The sequence below is a fragment of the Rhinatrema bivittatum genome, chromosome 4 (assembly GCF_901001135.1).
Source record: "Rhinatrema bivittatum chromosome 4, aRhiBiv1.1, whole genome shotgun sequence".
Lineage (NCBI taxonomy): Eukaryota > Metazoa > Chordata > Amphibia > Gymnophiona > Rhinatrematidae > Rhinatrema > Rhinatrema bivittatum.
Genome location: NC_042618.1, coordinates 180,331,427 through 180,348,742, shown reverse-complemented (window position 1 = coordinate 180,348,742; position 17,316 = coordinate 180,331,427). Strand labels below are relative to the sequence as shown.

Sequence of the window (17,316 nt, the reverse complement as noted above, 5' to 3'; positions counted from 1 at the left end):
GGGCTGTCAACTCCCTTCCTTCCAACCACCCACCCCCTTCTTAAATGGGCTCCCTCCTCCTCTCCGTAGGAATCGGCGATCGCAAAAGTGGGGACGATTGCTCAGACTTCCAGAGGCTGCCGCCCCCGCCCCCCCCCCCCATGTTGCGCGGTCTTAGTACCGGGGGAGCCGGGATTCTAACGAGGCACACAGGCGTCCCTTTCGCCCTGCCAGAACCCCCCTTCTTTCCTACCCCCCCCCCCCCCGGCCTGCTTCTCATTTTTTGCACAGTGGGCAGTGGTCTAAGGACTAGCAAGGCATGGAGGTACTTGCAGGAGCCCTTCCACCCAGCAATGTCATCTCCCACGCTTCCCAAAAATCAAGCCCGAGAAGCACTCAGAGGGAGGGCTCTCTTGTCTTGCTGCAGTGAGTTATGTGATTATTCTTTCTTTCTTTTTTTTATGGCTCCCAAAGTGACATTCTCTGACATATTTTCCATACCCACCCTAATTCAGATGAATTCCACAGTGCTTTTTTGTTTGTTTGTTTGTTAAATTATTATTGGCTTTTTTTGATTTGTTGATGGGGAAAAAGAAAAAAAAAATCCATCTCAGGCTTCCTAAAACTCCCTCCGTTGGTTATCACCGTCAGTGGCGACGGCAATTCCGGTCCCACATGGGAGGGTCACCCTCCCGCGCATCAGCTGACCGCAGCCCCCGCCAGCCCCGACTTTCTGTCCTGAGGGGAGGGAGAGACTCAGTCTGTCCTCATCAAGGGGGTCGTAAATGAAAATCATACAGTCAGGGGTGGAGTCGTCTTGTTTTTTTTGGTTTTTTTTTTTGTCTAGTGATAGTTAAAACAATTGCTCTTTGGATCAGCAAAGACTTTTTTTTTTTTTTTAAATGGCTGGCGAGTGTTATGAAAAGTTGTTTTCGAAGAGGAAAAAAAAAAAAAAGCCCCCCTCCCCCCCCCCTATCCCCGTCCAGAGGTTCTGTGGGATGAGTTGCTGGATGGTTGGTGAGCAGGAAGACTCTTTTGCAGGTAGGAAGGGTTCCTGCCACCTGCAGGAACTAGAGAGCTGCTCTGCTTCACTGACCGAGTGATTCAATACATCTGGGAGAGCACTTATGAGTTCTCGGAATTCCAGTTCCTCAAACTTTTTTTTTTTTTTTTTTTTAATAGGAGCTGCCTACTTCTTTACGATTCCACATTATAAACACCACCATGGGCTCATTTGTTCTCCCCGATCTCTCTGTCTTTATCATGTAACCGAGGCAGGAGGCAGCCAAGGGCAGACATTGGTGTTTCGGGCAATTTTTTTTTTTTTTTTTTGTTACCCTCCTAGCACAGAAGTGCCCAGAAAGTCTTGACTCGCGCTGTATTCACTGCTCAGCCCGCAGGTTTTATTTCAGGGGACTGCACCTTCGTTCCCAGCTTCAGAGAAGGGGGAGAAAACTCCTTTCTGGGCTGGATCTCCGGTTAGGGGTAGAAGTAGCAGTTACCTCCTGTTCTTCTGTACATTTAGTGCCTTGCACTTAGTTTCCTGGTGGATTGTTTGAATTTTAGTAAACAATGCATTACATATCACTATGCATCTACCTTTACATATCCGAATATTTATGAAAGATTATGCTAGGTTTTTTTTTTTTTCTGGACAGTTATTAGGAGTAGAGGGGGCTGGGCGATCTGGATTCCTCTCAGAGCGCTACAGAGGAGATCAACCCCCGCTAGAAAAGACATGTTATATCGGTCTACGGAGTACCAGCTGAACTGGGGTGGTGGTGCTGGAGGAGGCGGGGTTGGAGAGATCCCGAAAATCATCGCTGGTCTCCTCCTCCTGCTGCTGCTGCTGGCTGTCGTCTCTGAACCACCCGGGAAAGGGATCTGGCTCTTGGAAAGGCAAACAGCACCTCAAGGAGCTCACTGTGAGAAAGCAAAGACTATTAGTGAACTAATGGGTATCTAAATTAAGAGACAATTATAACTAAGCTGAAGCTTTTCAGTCTTTCTGTGGCAAATCCTGTAACCAGTCCCAACTTGACTGGTGAAAATGTTGTAGTGAGTGATGAAAGTAAGTAGAATGGGTAAGTACCAGCAGCGCTTTTAAAGATAGATTAACCCAGTAATGCAACAGTCAAGAGAATTTCAGCAGTTTGGTTTCGACATGCCCATGGCAGTTCCCTCCGATTTTCTTTTCCTTGTAAAATCAATCCTACTTTAGTCAAGCATTATGGAGACGGATCTTTCAAGAGATGATTTTGCAATGGGCTTTGCACAATAAGGCGGGGGGAGGCTATGATGACAGCCCCGTGATGAGCCAAACCAGTATTCAAGGGATCTAGAAATCACAGACTGCTTTGTCTTAATCCGAGGAACACCTTTTTGCCAAATATTTCACCTGACGTTAATGCTGTGAAAGCTAGTATTGCTCCATTTTTAATCTGCTTATGTTATTTCTCTGCTCTTCCCAATACTCCCTTTACAAACAACAGTGCACGTAAATATTTGCAAAGGTGACAACAGTGCATTAGCAGGTTAGAGATTATCTTGCTTTTTTTTTTTCTGCCTTTAATCTAGCAAACCATATGCTGGTGTCTTACTGTTGTTCAAAACCAATTCCTCCTGTCTGCACCTTTTCATGTTTACGTGCAGTATACTGATCATGAAAAACATTTATTCGATTCATGCTATGCAAGGCATTGGTGAGAAAAAAAAATGTACCCCTACTGGTGCCATCTGACACACAGGCAAAAGTAATATCTAATATCGTGCTTGGCAGAATAGTAGGAACAGAGCAGGCAGGATACTTCTTCCCAGTGAATGAAGCTCAGGAGTTGGGAGGACTGGATGGCTCCGAGGATGGGGATGAAGGAACTTGGCAATGGTTGGATGGTCTGTCTAAAATTAATTGTGTGGTTGTAGCTCATTCTCTGGGAACAAGTGCCTTCAGCAAATCAATCTACCCATACCTACAGCTGACATTCTAGTCTCTGAACTGTCGATTGGAATTTGCAAACCATTGATAGCTGGGTTTGCTGTTATACTGCAGCGCTGCAGGAAACACCAGCCACTGATGGAATTACAGTTCTGGGCGCCAGACAATGGATCCAAACTTATAATTAACATCGTTAAGTAAAGTGCCCACTAACATGATTCCATAAGCCCTGCTTTATTTCCTTAGTCAAAAACGTGGAGAAAATTCATGATGAATCAGTCTTGCTTAGTTTATTTACTTTATTGAATATAGTCTTAAAATCCAATGCACAAAAAGACGGTTTTCGCATAGTGTTCTGGTGGCAGCTTTCCTGAGAAAAGTCCCTATTTGGAGAATAATTTTAAAACATCTGGCATAATTTTGGAATATCATGACTGCGGAGTTTAGATTAATGTCTATATAATAGTATTTCAGAAACAATGCAAAGCAGGGTTATTTACATTGCTTTTTACATTTGCTATTACATGTTTTTTTCCCCAGTAATTCATATGTGACTGATCTGAAATGTAACATTTTATGTATTTTGATTTCGTTTTATGTAATAATCATTGCTGATGTTTATTTTGTATTGGTTTTAATTTCTGCTGTTTTGTCAATTTTTATGTTAATTGTATAATTTCTATTCTATATTTTAAATTTAGCACTTTTGAGTTTTTGTTAGGCAGAATAAAATTTGAATAATAAATAAAACATGCTGCATAAAATTGTTTTATATTCAGTTACATTGTTTTATTATATGCATTTGCTTGATATAAGATAACTATGGCTGTGACCTGCCTAGAACGGAGGATAGAGCAGAATAAGACATTTTTTTAAATCAATAAATAAGTTACACCAATTTTTAAAGCAACCTTACATGTGCAAGTCCACTTTGAAAATTATCCTACCACATCTACCTTGTGCAAGTTACACCTATACCAGGCGCACAAAATTTTCCTGAACATTTATGTGCATGCTGTCAAATTATACAAAATATGTGTGGCAGTGCAAACTCCTCCCTACTCAGGGTGAACAGGACAAACGTGCATAGAGGTACCCAAGTACAGGGCAGGCAATTTTATAAAAGGCCACTTCTGTGCGTAAAACACTGTCTTCCACACAGAAGTCCCTTTGAAAATTACTCTCATAAATAGACCGAAAGGAGAAATTACTACTTACCTGATAATTTCCTTTCCTTTAGTGAAGGATAAGTCAACCCCAATAAATGGGTTATGCACCTCTGCCAGCAGATGGAGATGGAGCAAAAGCTGATGTCATGGATATATAGTCCCACCCTGACATCAGCCTGCTAGTATTCTCTGGAAAAGCCAGACTGTTGACAAACTTAATTAAACTTATTAGCAGCAGGCAACCATTCGTGTTTCTCAACCAACAGGAACACTGAGCTCAGGCAAAAGAAGGAACATATCTAGAGAAGCCACTTACCAGTTATTAATGAAAAACAGGAATCACACTCTGCGTCACTTGCCCTAAGAAGGCTAACCACAAAATCCAAATCCAGCAGCCGAGGGCAGATCTGGGATTGACCTACCCTTCACTAAAGGAAAGGAAATTATCAGATAAGTAGTAATTTCTCCTTCTTAAGCATTCAGGTAGGTCAACCCCAATGAGTGGGATGTAAAAAAGCGAATCCCAAAAATGGTAGGAGGCTGCCAGCAGCCCAGTCAAAATTGCCCGCACAAAAGCAGCGTCCTCCTTAACCCTAACATCCAAGCGGTAATGCTTGGAGAAGGTGGGCAAAGATGACCATGTCGCTGCTCGGCAAATTTCAGCAGGTGACAACAAATGAAGTTCCTTCCATGAAAGCACCTAAGCCCTTATGGAATGCGGTTTAATCTGCTTCGGTAAGGCAACCTCAGCAGCTACATAGGCTGCCCTAATGACCTCCTTAACCCAGTGGGCAATTGTTGCTTGCATTGCTGGTGCTCCCTGCTTACCTCCACCATGGAGAAACATACCAAACAGTCTTAGTCACCTCCAAATAGCGCAGTAAATGATGCTTGATGTCCAAGGAGTGCAAAAAGCGGTACTCAGTTTAATCTTTGTCCCTGTCCAAGGCAGGCAGAAAAATGGACTGATTCACATGAAAGTCTGAAACCATTTTGGGCAAAAAGGAAGGCACAGTCCAAAGGTGAACCTGCACCCAGAGTCACATGGAGAAAAGGCTCACAGCAGGTAAGAACCTGAGGTCAAAGACCCGATGAGCTGAACAGATTGCTACCAGAAAAACTGTCTTCAAAGTAAGCAGCTGCAAGGAAAGAGTACACAGCGGTCAAAAAGTCAGACTTGCCAAGAACTCGAGGACCAAGTTAAGATCCTACAAAGGCACCAGAAGCCATAATGGGGGATGAGGATGTTTTACTGCCCGCAAGAAACAGGACACATCTGGATGGGAAGACAAAAGTCCTCCATTGACTCTTTCCCTCTAACAAGCCAGTGCTGCAACTTGAACCTTCAAGGTATTAAGGGCCAAACCCTTAAGCAAGCCACTCTGTAAAAATTCAGTAATCAAAGAAATATCCACCTTGAGCGGTTGAGTACATCACGCAGAACACCAGGCCTCAAAGACCCTCCAAACTCTAATATAAGCTAGAGAAGTAGAAGATTTCCGAGCCTGAAGAAGAGTGCAAATTACAGATGGCGAATAACCATGCTTCAACAGCCAAGCCCTTTCAATGGCCAAACTGTAAGACAGAACTTACCCAGATCCTCATGTCGAATAGGCTCCTGAAGGAAGAAATCCGTCCAAGACAGTAACCAGAGGAAACTGTCTACCAGACGTTACTGGAGATCAGCATACCATGACCTTCAAGCTCAATCCGGAGCCACTAAAAGGATGGTGTTGGTTTGACTTGCAATTTTCTGTACCAGCCTGCCTATCAAAGGCCAAGGTGGGAATGCATACAGTAGGGCGCCATGTGGCCAATCCTGAACGAGAGCATCTATGTCCATCACTTTTGGGCCCTGCCTGCAACTGAAGAAGTGTGGAATTTTCGCTTTGTTGAAGTTCTCCAACAGGTCTAGATCTGGTAGACCTCAGCAGTCCATCAGGAGCTGAAAGGCCTTGTCCTCCAGCTCCCATTCTCCTGGGTCCAAGCTTCTCCTGCTGAGGAAATCGGCTCTGATATTGTCCTTTTCAGCAATGTGAGAGGCAGATATGCTTAGGAGATGCTGTTCTGCCCATAACATGAGTGCATCCATCTCCTCCGACACTTGTCAACTCTTGGCTCCATCCTGATGATTGATGTAAACCACCATTGTCATATTGTTAGACATTATCCGGACTGCCCAAGCCTCTAGTAGCTCAGCAAAATGCAGGCACACCAACCGAACTGCTCGTGCCTCTAATCTGTTGATGTTCTACTGCCGCTCCATTGCATTCCAGTGCCCTTGCACCACCAACTCCTTTCAGTGAGTCCCCCAGCCCCAGAGGCTCACATCTGTTGTGAGTACCAACCAATCCGGCTCCATCAGGGAAATTCCCTTCCTCAGATGGTTCACGTGTAATCACCAGTCCAACTGGGATTTCATCTCTAACGGAATGAGCAGCCTCACCGCATAGTTCTGTGACTGCGGACTCCATCGGGAGAGCAAGGCACGTTGAAGAGGGCACATATGTGCCCTCACCCAGGGAACCATTTCTAATGTGGCAATGATCAAACCCCAGGACCTGTAGATAAGGCCACATGGTCAGACGTACAGAGTTCCACAGGGATTGGACTTGTAGCATCGAAACTCCAGCAGAAATACTCTGCCCTGCCTTGTATTGAATCAAACCCCGAGATACTCCAGGATCTGAGACAGTTGTAAATTGCTCTTGGCCAGATTCACCACCCAGCCTAGTTCTTGTAGAAAGGAAACCACCCTGCGGGAGATGCAAACACTCTCTTCCAATGTCTTGGCTCGAATCAACCAGTCGTTCAGATAGGGTGAACTAGAATGCTCTCCTTGCAAAGGGCTGTGCTACCACTACTGTGACCTTGGAAAAGGTCCTGGGTGCTGTGGCTAGTCCGAAAGGTGAGGCCTGAAACTGCTAATGACAATCCAGGATGCAAATCGGAGGAACCGCTGATGTTCCTGCCAGATGGGAATATGCAGATACGCTTCCATCAGATCCAGAGATGTGAGGTACGTCCCTGTTTGAACCGCCATTATGACAGAGTGCACCAATTCCATCCTGAAATGCATGAGTCGTAAATATCAGTTGATGCCCTTGAGATCCAGTATGGGCTGAAATGACCCATCTTTCTTGGACATGACAAAATAAATGGAATATCGGCCCGTATTTCATTGCGATTCGGGAACAGGGATCACCTCTTTCTGAATCAACAACCATTGTAATGTTGTTTCCACTTCTATCCTCTTCTCAGGGGAGTTGCATGGAGAGACCATGAAGGCATCCAGAGGAATGTAAAGAAATTCTAGAGCATAGCTGTTCAGAATCATGTCGAGAACCCATTGATCTGAAGTGATCTGGGCCCACCTGTGATAAACTGGGATAGATGACCACCTATCACCCTCACCACCAAGTAAGCCCGCAAATCTTCATTAGGAAGACCGAGGGGCTCCACCTCTGGAAACCGTATCCTTTCAAGGACCCCGGGGGTGAAAATATCAAGATCTGCAGAAGGGATGAGATCTCTGGGAAGAACCTCCTCTATAAGGCCGAAAACACCGTTAGTCTCGAGAGCGGCTACTCGCTCGAGAAATCTGGGAAACTGGCTTCTTATCGTCTGGCAAATGTGGGACCTGGTTCTCTCCTCATTTACTTGCCATTTTTTCAATTCATTGCCAAACAAGAGCAAGCCTTTGAAAGGCAGCTTAGTCAGATTGGACTTTGAAATAATATCTGAGGACCAGTTGCACACTCACAGCTATTGCCTGGCCAGAATAACTGAAGCAGCTTCTCTGGTGGCTGTGCATACCAAGTCACAGCCCGTATCAGCCAAGAAGGTGGCCCCCAGTTCTACCATAGGCTCTAGATCGCACCCAATGCCACCAGACTCTTGACAAAGCCACAAGGTAGCCCAAGCTACCAAGGCACAACAAGAAGTAATTTGCAAGTTCATTGTCACTGCCTCAAAGGCTTGCTTCAGATTAGCCTCAGTCCTTCTATCCTGAGCATCCTTCAGAGCCGCACCTCCTTCTACCATGATGGTGGTATGTATCGTGACAGAACACACCAAGTCATCCATCTTAGGGAAACACAACTGCTCTCTGGCTTGCGGATCCAAGGGGTATAGACCCATTAAGATGCATCCTCCTTTAAAGGACGCTTCTGGCACATTTTATTCCAGGTCAATCAACTCCTGGATCGCATCCAAGAGGGGAAAGAAAGAAGAAGCCTTGCACAGGGGACCAAAATAGGGTCCTTCTTCTGCATCTCCAAGGAGTCAGGCCCACTCCGAGGGTCTTCAGGGTATGAGATATCAGACCCGACAACATCATCTCTCTGAAAGAAACGTAGAAGAGTTCTATATGGCTTCAAATCTGGGGGTATATCCATTCCTCACCAGGAGAGCCCCCCTCTGTCATCATCGGTATCATCCTGATCGACCTGCATTCGAGCTCTATTAGACCGCACTGCGCTACACCGCTTGACCATAGAGATAGGCGGAGGAGCATTCAGAGCCCCTGGACCTACCTTAGTAGGATTTGCTGCTTCAGCAGACCAGCCCTATAAAAATGTCTGCAATCCCTGGAAAAATTCCACCCAGGAAAAAGAGGTAGGAGCCATTCCAGGCCCCATAGGCTTGAACCTGATGTCCTACATGCCAGGACTTAACCCGCAGACCAGTTAGAGGAGGACACACCTGGGCAGTGTTTCCCTTGGCCTCACTCCCCTCAGACCGAGGAGATGTATCATTGTTGGCAAAATTGGAAGGAGGCAAATCTCCTTGAGCATTCAGGCAGCGTTGACACAGGCTTAAAGAAAGCTCAAGTTAAATGACTGTAATGTAGCAGGCAGTGTCAGCGCGTCCATTAGGCAAACTTAGGTGGTCACCTATGGTGCCAACCAGTAGGGGGCGCCAAAGAGCAGCCATGTAGTGCTGCGAGCAAAGCCTATCTTGCTCGTGGCAAAGAGCAATAGAGATTTGACAGGCCGCGAGCAGCGCCCAACCTGCTCACGGCCCTGAGAAGCACACAGTCGGCGGTGTAAATGAGATAGGAGTCAGGGCAAGACCGGGGGGGTGGGGGGGTTGGAGCAGTGCGATGAGGGGCGGGGCAGCGCAAGGCAGAAGGATCACCTAGGGCACCTAATACCCTTGCACCAGCCCTGGTAACAGGCAGCACAGATGGATAGGCGCTTAGATTTCTTCGCCACAGGCATCATGCTATAAACACACAGTCCAATGAAGGCTCGCACCTAGCTTTCTCACACATACAAGTGTGCCTAATATGTACGCACAAAAAATGTGTGAAAAAGCCCACACGCCTAGGCCGCTTGACCTACTGGATGCCCAAAATTAATGCCCAGGACCAATGCCCAAACAGGGCGCACAAGATATACGTGCAGAAGGAAGAACTCCTAAATGCACTCACAAACGAGAATGGATGCACACCCAGACTAGCAAGTGAGTGCTGATGGTCTGAAGCAAAAAAGTGTGCAAAAGTTCCCTGCGGCCTACAATGCGCCCAAAATGGGAGAAGCCTGGAAGTGGGGCCTAGTCAAACGATTGCTCAATCTGCCATGCCCACACTCTTTTCCTCACCTCACAGAACTCCCCAGAGATGTGAGCGGGATAGCCAAACACTGCGGAAAGACACTGAGGGAGGGACCGCATGGTATCACCTCAGGAGGTAAGCGGTGCTAAATAGACATCTCCTTTCCAACTTCTTTCTTTTTTTTCTTCTTTTTACTCCCTTTCTTTTTTTACTCACAGGCAATCCCCCGAAGGAAAATGAATGCCCACCATCTACTGGAGATGGAGAATACTGGTGGGCTGATGTCGGGACTATATAGCCGTGACGTCAGCTTTTGCTCCGTCTCCATCTGCTGGCAGAGGTGCATAACCCACTTGCTGGGATTGATCTCCCCAAATGCTTAGGAATTACAGATGTCTGTTTAAAGAAACATTACAGCCCATACTCTTAGGATGGATGCTACAGCTCAGAAATTAGTAACATATATGTTGTCTCTGTAAAACGATTCTTCCTCCAAATCATTCAAAATTGTGGAGAGATCCTGGACTTCTTTCTAAGGAAATCTCTCAGGCCTTTGGTAACAGAACCCACATGCGAGAGGCAATGACGTAGCCACTGGTGGGCCTGGGTGGGGCTGTCTGACACTGGAGAAGCAATGCCATCGTGGGATCCCATTCCCATAACGGTGAAGAAGAAGGCCAGAGCAGCAAGGCTGTTGCAGGATCCCATCCCTGTGATGGCAAAGAAGAGGACCAGAGCTGCAAGGTGATCATGGGATCCCATCCCTACGACAGCGAAGAGGAGGGCTGGAGCTGCAAGGCTGTTGTGGGATCCCATCCGCACAACAGCAGAAGTAGGAGTTTGGCTATGCCTAATGAAAAGGCCCCGTGTGTGTGTGTGTATGTGTGTGAGAATGGGAGTCTGTGTGTGTGTATGTGGGTGAGAATGGGAGCCTGGGTGATTGTGTGGGGTTGAGACTGGGAGCCTGGGTATGTGTGTGTGTGGATTAGAATGGGAACCTATGTGTATAGATTAGAATTGGAGCCTGGGTGTGTGTGTGGGTGAGAATGGGGGCTTGAATGTGTGTATGTGGGTGAGAATAGGAGCCTGGGTGATTGTGTGTGGGGTGAAAATGGGAGCCTGGGGGTGTGTGTGTGTGTATTAGAATGGGAGCCTGGGGGGGGAGGGGGTGAGAATGGGAGCCTATGTGTGTGTGTGTGTGTGTGTGTGTGTGTATGTGTGTAGGTGAGAATGAGAGTCTGTGTTTGTGTGTGTGTGTGTATTAGAATGGGAACCTGTGTGTGTGTGTGTGTACATTAGAATAGGAGCCTGTGTGTGTGTGTGTGTGGGGGGGTGAGAATGGGAGCCTGGGCATGTGTGTATGTGAGTGAGACTGGGAACCTGAAATACATCTGTCTGTGGGTGAGAATGGGACCCTTGGTGTGTGTCTGTGTGTGTATAAGAATGGGAACCTGGGTGTGCATCTGTGTGTTGTGAATAGGAGCCGGGGTGTGTGTGTGTGTGTGTGTGTGTGTGTGAGAGTAAGAGGTTGTGTTTGTGGTAGAGGATGTGAGAGTTTGTGTGTGCATGTATGGTTGAGCATGTTAGAGAGAGAGCTTGTGTGTGTGTGTGTAGAGAATGGAAGAATGAGAACTTGTGTGGGGGGGGGGGGGGAGAGAGCATATGAGAGTGAGAGCTTGTGTGTGTGAGGGAGTCTGTGAAAGCATGAGCCTCTGTGTGTGTGTGAGGGAGGAAGGGAAGAAGACAGTAGGAGAAGAAACAGAACGAGAAGAGAGACCCTAAAAAGGAATTAGAAAATGACCAATAAGGGAAAAGTGGGAAAAAAGAGACTGAGACCAACTGATTAGAAAAATACAAAGATCAGACAATAAAGGTAAAAAAAAAAATTTGAGATTTTAGCAATTGGAATATGCATCTTTGGGAATGTGTATTTCTTATATTTTTGTATTTTGCTCTTTCTTCAGTATTCCACTGTTCAGAGTCTTGTTTCTCAGGTTTTCTATTTTGGTTTTGTTTGCATGTTTCTGTTTCTGATTTGTAGTCTCTTATTTCTATATTAGGTAAGGGTCGGTCTCTGTTTTGCCTGTGTGTGTGTGTCACTGAAGTGCAGTATTTCTGTTAGCTTGTAGTTTCTCTGTAGTAGTCCAGCTTGTTCTGTTATTTCAGTAAGTGATGTATTAATGTTCTAGGGCTTGGTATAGTATTTGCGTTGCTGCTTTTTCATAAGGTTACTGTTATTTGAGTCTTGAGAGTCAGTGCTGTGACTGTATGGTATGGCAAGGTTCTAGATGTCTCTTTTTTTGCAGTTTGTTACTTTACAAAATGTTTAGCAATGGAGGGATATTTTTCACTGAGGTGACACCAGAATTTGAATTTTTTTTTTTAAGTTGGTTGTAATGTAAATTGTCCTAGCTCTACTATGCACCTGTTCTGATGATTAATGCTATTTTATTGTAGTTATGATTATTTCTGGCTTTCTGCAAAGAGGATTCACGAAAGAATGCATTGATTTTTGTTTTATTACATGATTGGTTGGATCTGTTTGTTTTCTCTGCTTTTTACATGATACACTTGTGCATTTATAAACTACAATAAATATCAAATAAATAAATACAGATTAATAAGGAATTTTTAATGCTGGTAAGTGCTTGAAATAATCGAAGTAAAATGTTTTAAAGTTTCACGCATAATGCATAATGGCTGTTGCAAACTACTTAGAAAGCTGTTGTAGGGTGCAGGATATGGCATTATTTATCAATAAGAATACAACTAAAAGGTCTCAGACTTGCATGCCTACAGCCCACCCATGTTAATCTTGTGCCCACCCAAAAAATCAATTCTGGCTACACCACTAGCAAGACGGTAAAACTGGACCTTGTATTTTCATGCTGGAAAGTGTTTCTAAGGTCACTGCAGAAGATCACCTGGGGTCCAGTAGCCACTGGACAATAAGGTTTAATATACAATTGGAGACAGGATGCTAGGCTCAATGGACCTTGATCTGACCCTGCATAGCATTTCTTATATTATTCTTAAAGGCAGATAAAGATCACAGAATGGTCAGGTCAGTTTGTTCAGAGGAGTACATTAGCAGGCAGTGGCTGGCTGGAAGGATCTAGGTGCAGTAGAAAAATACTGAACCAAGGTAAAAGGAACTATTGTAAAGGAAAGAAATAAAACTATTGTAAATGAAAGTAAATAAAATCATATCTGCTTCTGAATAAACATTATATAAATTCCATTCACTATTGTAACTAGCATGTCATTTTCCATAAAAGGTCAATATTCTAAAGCCATTTAGATGGATAACTTAAAGTGATCTGTCTAAATAGCAAGGTATATTCAGCCCCTTATCTGGCTACATTTTAGCTGGATAAGTCATTATCCATCTAAAATCTAGCTGGATAAAAAAAGAGGTGTTTTGGGGGCATTTCAGGGAGAAGTTAAATTCCAGAAAGCCAGTTTTAAACTATAACTGGTTAAGGTAGCCGGATAACTTTAGACCTGCTTCTGAGCAGGTCTAAAGCTACCCAGCCTTGTGTGGCTCGATAACCTGCCACTTAACCGGATATCTTCAAAAGATATCCGGTTAAGTGGCAATCCTAGAGAAGAAAAAGCAAAACAAAACTGTGTGCCTACAGACCCTAACCAGTCATCCCTTTCTCACTCAACCCAAGCTCTAAAGACTGCTCTGCTGCCTCCTCCCCAAATTGAAAAATATAGGGGCCAACACCAGCTTCTCCCCTCCCCCCACCCCCTGGCTCCTAGGTTCCATCTTTTTTTTTTTTTTAAATCTTTTAATCTGTGGGCCCCCTTCCTTCCCCCCACCCTAACTCTTCTCTTCCCTGTACCTTAAATGTTGGTTTCTCTTCAGCCCGGATCGCAGGTAAAGCCTCCTACTGTGACCTAGGCCCGGTGCTTCTGGCATTACTAAGGAGCAGCAATGTAACTCCTTAGCGATGCCAAACGCACCAGGCCCAGATAGTGTAGGAGGCTACTGCAATCCAGCTGAAGAGAATCCACCATTTGAAACAAAGAGAAAAAAAAGATGGAACCTGGGAGCTGGAGGTAGGGAGAAGCTGGCACTGACCCCCAGCCTCTACATATTTCAATAATTCTGATTTGGGCACTTTGGGGAGGAGGCAGCAGGGTCGAACCTTGGAGCTCGGGTTGCGGGAGGAAGGGGACTGCTAGTTAGGGTCTGTAGGCCCACAATCTTTTATTTATGAACATAACCAGCTAAACTGAAAAGAATATCTGGTTATGTTTAAAGTTATCTGGCTAATGTTAGCCATATAACTTTAATCACGGATATTCAGTGGGATGTTTATTCCACTGAATATCCAGGACAAATTATCCGGCTAACGTTAGCCAGATAACTCATCTACTAGCCGGCTTACTGAATATGACCCCCCTTAAATTCCAAAGTGAAGGGAATAGCTTGAAATTTCTTCAACAGTAGAATATTTTGTTTTTGTATTTTTATTCTGCTTTTGTCCTGGTAATTTCTACTTTCATTTTTCCTCCAGTTCAATCAGACCTGGTCTCTGTTGGGATACATCCCCATGAGTTGGCGATTCCCCCGCCTCCCTCCAGCTCAGCCATTGTAGTGACAGTCCTTGACAAGGAAGCAACAGACCATGGATCCTTCTGGAACTCAGTACCTATGCACCCCATCTCTGGCTAATAGGAGGTCACCATTGAGCTGTGGACGATGCTCCCTCAACCCCTGGAGGTAGTGAATGCTGCCTCCACAACATCCCCAGTCACAGCCCACTCGGAAATGGCTGACCCTAGTCCTTTGCATGGCAGCACTGCCACGTTTGAGCCACCAGACTAGCTTAAAATCTTTGTTTCCAACACATTCACATTATAAGGTTTTTGCTTACATTTACAATATTGTATTTCTTGTAGTTTGCGGCTTTGCAATCAATATGTAAGTCTTATATTTGGGGAACCATATTGGCAAATTTGCATAATTGCTTTGGTCTACAGCTGTTACTTAATTAGACAAAAATCCTTTTCAAGATTTGCTTGCTGAGTGGAATTATTTCTGGTGAAAGTGCAGGATTTTAGTATTATTAAATAGATTATAATTCTTTGCATAATTGTAATTAGCTTTTCAAATAGCACATGAAACCCAGCATTTTAAAACTGTCTTTCTGGGGAATGCATTGACAGGGAGTGGAAAGAGATGTAAAAATTTTTTTTTTTTAACATAAGAAATGTCATTCCTTTCCCTAGTAGGGGTGGCCAACTCCGGTCCTTAATAGCCACAAACAGGTTCTAATGTTTGGCTGGCCGTGGGACGTCTGCAACCAGCCGCACTCACCAAGATGTCATCATGGCATGAATGCCATCATCTTCTGGCTCCCCCCACCTGGCTACACCTAATTCTATCCACCCCTGCCACCTAGCCACTCAGCTCTCCCTCTGGTCCCTCCTTTTACATTTATATTCTACACATGTATACAATTTCCCCTCATCACTAAACTGCACTGAGATGTATACAATGTCCCCTCATCACTAAGCTGCACTGACCTAAATTTATTTTCATCTGCACTATATAATCCTGTATCTTGCATTTATGTCTTAGTTACTTTATAACCCCTCATTATTCCTAGTTACTTTTATTCTCTCTTCACTAAGCTGTACAGCTCTAAATTCTTCCTTGTCTGCACTATATAATTCATTAATTCCTTTAATTCTTTATAACTTGTCTGCACTATATAATTCATTATTTCCTTTAATTCTTTATAACTATATATTTCATTAATACTGTACCCTGTAACTACGTCTTAGTTACTTTGTAATTAATAGATAAGATTTGCTCTAGTTAATTTTGTAAATAATTTATATAGTTATCTTGTAAATATTGTATATAGTCCTGCATATTTCCTCTTGTTCTAGGCTTTATATGTTTTACATGTTTTATATGTTTTATTTATCATGTTCTCTGTCAAGTGCCTCCCAAGCGTATTTTTGCGTTTAATGTACACCAATGAACGGCGGTATATAAAAACGTTAAATAAATAAATAAATAAATAAGTAGGATCCACGATGATAAACCTCCTTTTGGGCACTTCCCGATGATGTCACACAGCGTGGTATTTAAACCCCCACCACGTTTCTCTCTCTGCCTCAGCAACAAGTCCTCCTGCCTAGCAATGCATGTTGCTTCTCCTGTGCCCTTCCTGCTTCTTGCTGTCTTGCCTCTATTTGCCTTGCTTTCTTACCTCTGTTGCCCTGCTCCTATTCTCTTGCCGTGTCTGCCCTGCTTTGCTTTAATCTCTGTGTCCTGTCTCCTCCCCATCCTTGTCTGTCTTGGTCTGATTCCTGATATTGACCATTGCTTTGGAAATGGACCTTTCTCTTTCCTGATTCCTGCCATTGACCATTGCTTCGGACACTGACCTCTCTCTTGCCTGTCACCTGCCTCTGACCTTTGCTCTAGACCTGAACTATACTCTGCTTGCTGCCAACCCTGACTCTTGGCCTGTACCCAGTGACTCTCCGATTGCTGCCTGCCCTAACCTCAGCTCATCCTTGGACTCTCTCTTTGTCTTTGCTTGTGGGAGCACTGCCTAAGTCCTGCTGGCCCATGGAAACCAAGGGCTCATCCTGCATGGAATGGGATTGGTACAGGTGAAGCTCCAGCTCTGTCCCAACCCAGGGCACATCCACCAGCTGTTGACATGGGCCTAGTTGGTTTGCCTAATAGGCTGTGCCAACCACACCATAGCACAAGAGTACACTTCCATTACACATCTGGCTTTCAGGATATACTAGATGTATTCACTCCCAGCCTTCAAGAGCTGCAAACAGGTCTGATTTTCAGGATATCTCTAATGAATATGCATAAGAACATAAGAAACGGACTCAGCTATCTTTTCTCCAAGCTGAACAGCCCTAACCTCTTCAGCCTTTCCTCATAGGGGATCTGTTCCATCCCCTTTATCATTTTTGTCGCCCTTCTCAATACCTTCTCCATTGCAACTATATCTTTTTTGAGATGCGGCGACCAGAATTGTACACAGTATACAAGGTATGGTCTCACCATGGAGCGATATAGAGGCATTATGACATTTTCCGTTTTGTTAACCATTCCCTTCTTAATAATTCCTAGCATTCTGTTTGCTTTTTTGACTGCTGCAGCACACTGAGCTGACAATTTCAAAGTATTATCCACTATGATGCCTACCTAGATCTTTTTCCTGGGTGGTAGCTCCTAATATGGAACCTAACATCGTGTAACTACAGCAAAGATTATTTTTCCCTATATGCAACACCTTGCACTTGTCCACATTAAATTTCATTTGCCATTTGGATGCCCAATCTTCCAGTCTCACAAGGTCCTCCTGCAATGTATCACAATCCACTTGTGATTTAACTACTCTGAATAATTTTGTATCATCTGCAAATTTGATAACCTCACTTGTCGTATTCCTTTCCATGAGGATGTTGGGGAGATACCAGTTCCGGAGATGGTTTTCAAGGGTGTTGGGTCAGATGAACTGAACCAAGGGCTGAACCAGCTGTTGGGATGGACCTAGTTGGTTTGCCTACTAGGCTATGCCAACCACACCATAGCAAAAGAGTACACGTCCATTGATAACCTCATTTGTCGTATTCCTTTCCATGAGGATGTTGGGGAGATACCAGTTCCGGAGATGGTT

The 17,316-nt window shown here is 44.5% G+C and overlaps 1 long non-coding RNA gene across 1 annotated transcript; it reads left to right on the top strand.

Moving 5' to 3' along the window:
- Window positions 1–52: 52 nt before the first annotated feature.
- On the top strand, window positions 53–14,669 carry LOC115090344. Its single transcript, XR_003856385.1, has 3 exons — window positions 53–405; window positions 1,638–2,063; window positions 14,170–14,669. It is a non-coding gene; the product is annotated as an uncharacterized LOC115090344 (long non-coding RNA).
- Window positions 14,670–17,316: the final 2,647 nt, after the last annotated feature.